Consider the following 9,744-nt stretch of genomic DNA (forward strand, 5'->3'; position numbering starts at 1 on the left):
TTTTGGGCAAGCATTGAGAAATTTATTGGTTACAATATTTGCTTGCTAATTATTTCAGAAAATATTTTTTCACATTCATGCAGTATTTTGTTCAATAGAAATGGTTAATAGTTGTATTTTTTATAAAACACTTTAGTTTTTGGGACAAAACAAAGTAGAATTTACAAAAATAGATTAGGCCGGTATTAGGGCACAATTTTAGTAGCTAATCTAATTCCGGCCCAATGTCCCGTAATTACGAATATTGGTTTTTTTTTTCAATTCAACTTTTTGTCTTTAATATCAAAAATTATTAAATAAAAGTAATATATTCTTAAAAAAAATATTACCTATCAAAAACGTACTATCAAATTTCATCCCATACTTTTTTGTCTGTAAAAGCAAAAAAAAAGAAGTTCACAACTATGAAAGTCAAGTAGTTATTTCTAATGGAAGAAAATTGAAAAAAAATCTCAAATTTGTTCCCAAAAATAATTAATTTTTTTAAACTTTCTGAATGCTCATGAAGCTAAACCTATTTTAAAAATCAATCTCCCATAAATTCTGCTAAAGCCTATTTTCTCACTGCTGCAAAATTTCCAACGCCATTTAAAAATGCATTTTATTTTCCCAGAAAAATAGCTCAAACGTCCAAAAGAAAGGCTACAAAAAATTAACACGTGTAGTGACGATTGTTGATGATTTCATGTAGTACGAGAGAAGAGCCAACAAAATAAAGCAAGAAAAAAACAAAAGCTTGAAGAAAAATAATTAAAAAGCACCTAAGATCACGAAGAAAAATGCAGAATCTGATGGCAAGAAAACAGAAAAAATTAAAATTTCGAAAGCTGTCAAATTAAAACTAAAGATTGAGAATTAAGAAAAACAAAGAGGAGAGATAGATAGAGCAAATGAAAAATAAAATAAAATTTTAAACAACAATGTTGGTTCTGACAGAAAAACAGGTGAAAGAACTAGAAAGCCGAGAACTAACAGTTCTAGGGATTTAGAGGTGGGCGACTACGAGCTAGGTCACTACGTCATTGTAGTTTACAAGGAGAAACATTTTCCAGAAGTAGTAGAAGAAATAACAGAAGATTAATTCAAATCAAAGGTATGGAAAAAGCTTAAAAAAAGAGACAGATTATATTGTTTGGTATGATCCAGAGGAAATTGTTTGTTTAATTGCAGCACCGCCTCAGTATTTTAATAAAAGGGGTCTTTTTTCTGTACCCGAGATAAATAATTTGTAGGTTTAATTGAATAATAAATAAAAATGAAAAAAAATACTGTTACTTATGAAAGTTTTTTTTTAGGTTCCAAATGTATTACGTATGTACGTCTTTCTATTTTATTTAGTTTTTTATGCTTCTTCTATATAACAATTATGTTTTTATGGTTCTATATTTCTTTATTTTTTATAACTACTTTGATAATATTAAAACACATACGAGGATAGATTGATATTAAACTAGCCTTTGATAGATGGCGCTACTTGGTACCGAATTGGTTGCGGTGTTGACATTTGCCATTCGTGACATGACGTCTGTCAAAATTTTAAGTTTTAAAAACAATTAGTTTGGTTTTACAGCCGTCAAAAGCAAGCAAATTTTGTACAAAAAGGGTAAAACGAATGTGCAAATCAAAGCCGACCTGGACGAAATTTATGACGAGGTTGCACCTTCGTTAGCAACAGTAAAATTTTGGAAAGCTGAATTTGTTCGTGGTCGTACGAGTGTTTTTGATGATGAGCGTCCCGGAAGGCCAAATGAAGTCACCACGCCGGAAATGATCAACAAAGTCCATGACATGATTATGGCAGATCGTCGAATTAAGTTCCGTGAGTTAATAGAGGTCCTAAACATTGTCTTTTCATTTGGACATGAAAAAGCTATCCGCGCGATGGGTGCCGCGTTTGCTGACAATCGATTAAATGCAAAAACGTGTGTCCACTTCTGAGACGCTTTTGGCGATGATACGGCGCGACCCGAAGGATTTTTTTTGCCGATTTATCACCGTTGATGAAACCTGGGTGCATTATTACAAACTGGAAACCAAAGAACAGTCGAAACAGTGGCGCAAACGTGGCGAAGGGCCGCCGAAGAAGGCAAAGAGTGCACATTCGGCCGGCAAAGTGATGGCGACTGTTTTCTGGGATGCGAAGGGCATCATCCACATCGACTACTTGGAAAAAGGAAAGACAATCAATGGTGAGTACTACGCAGCATTATTGGATCGATTCGATGCGGAATTGCGTCGAAAACGCCCCGGTTTGGAACGCAAAAAAGTGCTCTTTCACCAAGACAATGCACCGGCTCACCGATCGGCCGTCGCCATGGCAAAATTACACGAATTGGGCTATGAATTGGTTGAACACCCACCGTATTCCCCAGATCTTGCCGCCAGCGTTTTTTTCCTGTTTCCAAACCTAAAAAAAATAGCCCAGAGGACGCTGTTTCGCAACAAATGATGAAGTCGTCGCTGAAACTTCGGCCTATTTTGAAGAGCTCGAGCAAAAATACTATTAAAGGATAAAAAAATTGGAACATCGTCTTACTAAGTGTATCGAGCTAAAAGAGGACTATGTTGAGAAATAAATCGATTTAATTCCAAAAAAGTTGTTTTTCTATCAAAGGCTAGTTTTATATCAATCCACCCTGTATTTACAAAAAATTTTGTGTACAGTTTATAATAAAAAAAGATAATCCTTTTGATATACAGGCAGGAATTAAAACACCATTAGGCCGAAATTACCACTAATTTTTCAACATATGCCGGAATAAAAGTTTTTTTGCATTTTAGTGAAAACAATTTATTTTTGGCAAATAAAAAACACATTTTTTATTTTTTTATTAATTATTTTGATAAAGAAAACATCAGGCTATTAAATATACTTTAAATCCATTTTTTCTATTACTTCGTTTCCTTAATATTTACGTCTAAAGTCAAATATTCCTTAACTGGGCCATTATTAGGTCGGTTTACCTTATATGTACTCCATACAGTTACGAGAAAACGACCAGATAGTTCTTTGTTACATTTTTACAGGAACTATCTGTCGAAGTATTTGGGTATTTGCAGCGCAAAATACACACCGGCACTTACCGAGATGGTTATGGGCTTTAAATTTTGTTGTGTGACCAATTTCAAGACGATACTTACTTTAAAAACATTCAAATACAATAATTTTAACAAAGAATTAGAAATCTTCACGAGTTTTATTGTTTTATCTTAAGACAAAAGATTCATGTGGTTCTATATATTGTTTTTCTACAAAAATAATAATTTAATCTTACCTAACCTTATCTTAAGCGAATACTCGCACGTAAAATAAATTTTTGCCAAAAATCAAATCAAGTCGATCAAAACTATCATGCAGGAAACAATAATAAGTGATTTTAAATATATTCTATAAAAAATTACAGAAAATAAATAACTCAAAACACAAATCAGTAAGTTTTCTGAATGATTGACCTTGACGTGGTTCTTAACGCGGCAATAAAATAATACTAAAACCAAAAAGCAGCTTGTCTTGTTGATAAAACGATAAAATTTGTAACAGGATTTATTAAGGAGTAGCAAACATTGTGGTTCAAATACATATTTCAACTTAACCTAACTTAAACTAAGAAAATACTTTATTATTTACATAAGAAATGTTACTATATTCAACTGACAAAGCTTTACTCCAGACTGCCATCGATAATTGTAGCGTTTTGACATAAGAACATGAATCCTTAAAGGGTAATTATGGGGAATAGTGCGATACTAATTTACTATTTTTAGAATTAGCTCATGTTAAAAATGTTCGTCCTAAAATTTAATTCGAACGTGTTTTTAAATCGGCTCAACTTTTAACCCATGTATCCGAGAAAATTAACCCATTAATTCATTTAAAAATATAAAAACAAATCAAATAACGAGAATTCCTTGGGGTAGAGTTATGTCGATCGAATATACAGATTGAACGAATTTAAAACGGAACATACGAAATCAATGTATTTCGGCTCAACTCCGCTCTAGGTGGTTGGCCAACAAAAGGTTGTCAAATAATTATATTATAAAAATCCAATACTTCAGCGGGCTGCTGGATTCTGAATTCATTCAAGAACAAATCAAAACTCCACCCAAATAGGTTGCCTAGAATCACTGAAAAAACTAGACTACACAAGCAGTTATTATGCTGTCAAACCACTTATCGCTTCCTTATAGTCCAAGAGATAGAGCCGAAATTTTGAACTGATCAGTAATATGACATTTCTCTATTGGAATATATTCATTGTAACTGGGTTAAGACTTTGCATTACAGGCGGACCCCCTCGTGGTACAGGGAGTGGCTATACAGGGATGAAGTTGTCATTTTTTCGGAAAAATTAACGATCGATGATATGGCTGAAAATTTGCCCAGAGTAAGATCTTGGTATAACTAGACGAAATCCCAAAGGGCGGACGCGAGAGTGGATACATAAGGGGTGGCGGACAGGGGTGAAGTTGCAATTTTTTGGGGAAAAATTAACGATAAGTAATATGTCCGCCATTTTCATGGTGATAATGTTTTTTTTTCAAACTAAAGTCATATTTACTTTACAAATCACATTTTTTTCTTAAATATAAATATTTTACGAATTAATTTTTAATTGAATAAATGTTTGATATTTGATATTTTATTAAATTAAAGTAATTTTATAATGTTAACTATTAAATATTTTTTGTATAACAAATAGTAATTTTACTTATTTTTTATTACAATAAAAAGGTTTTTAAATTTATATTGCATAAATAATGGTTGTTCAGATATAAGAAAAATTTGATTTATTATTACACTAATAATCAAATACAAAATATATTATTTCTATTTATCAATAGGTAAAATTCAATTTGTAGAATTCCTTTAACATTTTACAAATAATTATTAATAAAAATCAATTTAATAGTAGAATTATCAATTTTTTAAGTTTTGAAATTTACTTTGTAGATATTTTCAATATTTTTTTTAACTTTTAAATTGATTGAATTTTTTTTTCATTAGTTAATTATAATTATACAAATTCTGTTTGGACATTAATTTTGCATCATTATTACTTTAAAATATTAAAATAATAATGATGCGCGTTCCATTTAGACCAGTAATTCTAGACGCATGCGCTAAATGTAATAAGTATCAAGATGTTTTTATCCGACTTGGTGAAACTGACTTCGATTGTAATGAAGTTTTTGAAACCTTAGAAACTTTCATATGTCACTTATATGGAACAGGACTGACGAGAACAATTCCAAAAAGAAAAGTAAACGATGTCAGATTTTCACTATTTAACCGACAGTATAAGTTGCATGATGTAAACGAGCCTTTTTAAAAAAAAAACTAAAAAATTTCGATGCTTCAAGCTTACCACCATGTCAAGATGAATTACACCAACATCTACTGCGAGCCCATTATATTTCAAATATTTGGACAAATGCTCATAAAAAAGTACCAACAGAATTGATTGTTGAAGAACATGGTTGGGAGTTTTAAGATGAAACATATAAATTCAAATGGTTTAGTGGACGTCAGATGCCAGAATCAGTTCGAGAAGTAGTGATTGAAAATGAAGCAGATAATGAATGTGATATTATTGAAAGTGAAAGTGACGAAGATGATGAATGTGATGACATCAATGAGAGTGAGAAAAATGACGAAATTTTTAAAGTTTTTCTAAATTTTTTTTTCTTATCGGGAAAAAATTAATTTTTGGAAAAAAATCATGGTATAACTGACAGAAAATCGAAAGGATTCTACAAATTAGATTTTACCTCAAAAAATTACGAAAATTTTCATTTACGGAAATTTTTTTGGAAAATTTTGAGGAAAACTCTACTTGACGCTTTTCAGAATAGTAACAGAAGTGAGCATACAAATTTTCAAATCAACCGGTATAAAAATATCATAATAAAATCAGTTTGAAAATTGTTACCGAGACCTAAAATGCGCAGGCAAGTGGTACATTTGACCCCGTTTTATGGCTCTCTGTACCAACCCAGCTGTCCGCTCTTTTGGATTTAGAGTTTTTAGGGGCTAAATAATGAGCCATGAAAATGGCGGACATATTACTTTTAATTTGTACTTGTAATTGATACTGTTAATTTTTCCCCAAAAAATTGCAATTTCACCCCTATCCGCCACCCCTTATGTATCCACTCTCGCGTCCGCCCTTTGGGATTTCGTCTAGTTATACCAAGATCTTACTCTGGGCAAATTTTCAGCCATATTTTTCCGAAAAAAATGACAACTTCATCCCTGTATAGCCACCCCCTGTACCACGAGGGGCGTCCGCCTGTAAGGCAAAGTCTTAACCCAGTTACAATGAATATATTCCAATAGAGAAATGTCATATTACTGATCATTCCAAAATTTCGGCTCTATCTCTCCGACTATTAGGCAAGCTCCTCTTTCCTTTAAAGGAGACAGATAGTTGAACGATATTTTATACAATGTCTATCACCGGGTATGGATTTATTTTTGTCCAAGTTTTATATTGGTCCACTATTTCAAATGCAGTTCAAACAGACATATATTAAATTGTATGTTCCGTTTTAAATTCGTTCAATCTGTAGAAACACCCTACAGATGATTTTTGAGTAAAACGTGTGAAATATAATTCGAAAAATCGAATTCACTGATCTTCAAGTAAAGTGTGATCTGTAAACTATGTGCAATATTTTAATACTTTTACTTTTTCATTGTAATTATTCACTTATATTTATGAATGTATATATTTTGACAATATACTATTACCAATTTAATCATTTCTTTTATTTCTTCCCCAAGATTATTAGTTTTTTTCGAAGGAACATGGGAACATTACCAGCTATGATAACAGGTACGTAAACGATCAATTAAAATGAATAAAACAAGAATTGTTAAAGTTAAATAATATTTTATATAGGAATAAACTAAAGTTGATTGTAATGAGAATTACATTTTACATTTGCTTTGTTTGTAAATGTTTATAAGGGGTGGTGGGTGAAAATACCAATTTGACAGATGGCATACTTGGCCACTAATGTCTGATTCATAACTAGGACCGGTAAGTTTGAGTATAGGCTGTCACTAATCGCCGTATTCATTTTCGAATTAAAATCAGAATCAATATCATGTCGTAGTCGTTGTGACCCAAAGGTCATAATTTTGACATTCATCTAAGGGCGGTTCTGTGAGATCAGATCTGAGACTTGTATGTTTGATATGTATGATTTCGCAATATTCATATTCATATTAACACGAAAAATACACATTGAAAACAAAACAAAAGCAGTACCTACTTACTTTTTGATGCCATTACAACAATAAAACACTATTTTTAGAAACACATTCTTCGTCGTATTTGCAAACTAACCACACTTTCGCTCAAAAACGGAAGTAGTCGGTATATAACACAATCGAACGATTCGGGTTTGAATTAAATCATAAACAATTATTTTGACCATTTTACCTTTATTTAGTAGTTCGTTACGACACTTACAATTTGTGAGTGCTGGGTCCGTAAGGATTAAATACAAAAAAAAAAAGATAGCAACGTGATCTATGATTTGATCTGCTTGCTATTATTAACATTATTACTCAATCCTGTTTTTTTGGTTTTCTCTAGATTTACTTATAGAAATTGTTAACTGATGTTCGTCTGTACTCTTGTACTGTAGGTTTTGTCTTGAATTATTGTCATAACTGATGTTCTTTATTCTTGTGATGCCTTCTCGCTCTTTATGTACTTCTTCTTCAAGTGCTATCTTCGTTCCGAAGGTTGGCGATCATCAGGGCTATACGTATTTTCGAAACTGCTGACCGAAACAATTCGTTGTTGCTACAGCTATACCATTCCCGTGGATTCTTTAGCCAGGAGTTTCGTCTTCTTCCTATGGACCTTTTTCCTGCTATTTTCTCTTGCATAATTATTCGAAGCAGTTCATATCTTTCGCCTCTTGTAATGTGTCCCAAGTATTGCAGTTTTCGTTTTTTGATCGTAAATATGACTTCCTTTTCTTTATTCATTCTTCTCAAGACCTCGACATTTGTGACTCTCTCGGTCCATGATATTCTCAGGATTCTGCGGTACATCCACAGTTCAAATGTCTCTAATTTTTTGGTATCAATCTTTTTCAACGTCTATGACTCCATTCCGTAGAACAGCACAGAAAGTACGTAACATCTCATCAGGCGAAGTTTCATTTCAAGGCTCAAATCTCTTTCGCAGAACACTCTCTTCATTTTAGTGAATATGGATCTGGCTTTTCTATTTTTATTTTGATTTTTGCTGAGCTATCTTTGTCTTCATTTATAAAAGTGCATAAATATTTGTATTTGCTAACTCGATCGATAATTTTATTGTGTAAATATAAATTTTGGACATTTTGTGTTGATTTCGATATTACCATAAATTTAGTTTTCTTTATGTTCAAAAATAGTCCATATTCTTTGCTGCAGTCTGCTATCTTATTCACCAATGTCTGTAGCTCTTCAAGTGTTTCTGCGATCAGAACGGTGTCGTCGACAAATCTTAGATAGTTTAATCTAACACCATTTATTTTAATACCTACGGATTGCTCAGAGAGTGTTCTATTCATTACGTCTTCGGAATAGAGATTAAACAGGGTTGGTGACAGTATACACCCTTGTCTCACACCTTGCTTTATTTCAATTTCTTCAGTGGTATTATTCTCTACTCTCAGTACTGCTTTCTGATTGTAGTACATATTTGCTATAAGTAGGATGTCTCGTTTATCTAAATTCTTTTCTGTCAGGAGTCTGATTAGGTGATCATGCCGCACTTTATCAAAGGCCTTGTTGTAATCTATGAAACACATGAATACATCTTGATTTATGTCAAGACATCTTTGAGACATAACGTTCAGTGCAAACAACGCCTCTCTTGTTCCAAGTCCATTTCGGAATCCAAACTGGGTATAATTGATGTCCATTTCCAGTTTTCTGTGTATTCTAGAGTGTATAATTTTCAGGAATATTTTCAGTACATGGCTCATCAGACTGATTGTACGGTAATCACTACATTGTTTGGCATTTATCTTTTTTGGTATAATAACAAAGGTGGATAAAAGCCATTCTTGTGGTATTTTTCCTGATGTATAAATGCTATTGAAAAGTTCAACTAAAATGTGAATCGAGTCTTTTTCTATTAGTTTAAGGATTTCCGTTGATATTTCATCTGGACCTGGGGCTTTACAATTTTTAATTTTTTTAGTGCGTACATTACTTTATGTACTGGAACGCCTCAATTACCTCGAAGTGATTTCGATAAATATTTTAGTGAACCACTTTCGTTAAACTTTTTTATTAATTTACTGATAATAGATCTTGTTATGGGATTTTTGTTAGGATATAAAATATTAGAGATATTACACATTTCTTGTTGACTTCTACGCATATCACCATATCCTAATATCATTAAAATCTCAATTCGTTCTTTTTCAGATATGATATAGAAGATCATGAGGAGATCATGAAGATATGAGAATATCAAATAAAAAATAGTTAGTATTTCATAAAGATTTCAAAAGACAAAAAATGTACAGAGTGATCTATTTGAAATAAGAATCATATATTTCCAGAAAATGGAAGATCTGACAGCAATGAATGTAAATACCATCATAATATCGGTCACATCACAAGACCCTCACACACCAAAATCTATAAAAATCGCGCAAACCTGTTCCGAGATAATCGAGGCATTCCGTACTTAAAACTCACTCTGTATCTAAATCTAAGTAATA

This window comes from Diabrotica undecimpunctata, chromosome 6 (assembly GCF_040954645.1).
Source record: "Diabrotica undecimpunctata isolate CICGRU chromosome 6, icDiaUnde3, whole genome shotgun sequence".
NCBI lineage: Eukaryota > Metazoa > Arthropoda > Insecta > Coleoptera > Chrysomelidae > Diabrotica > Diabrotica undecimpunctata.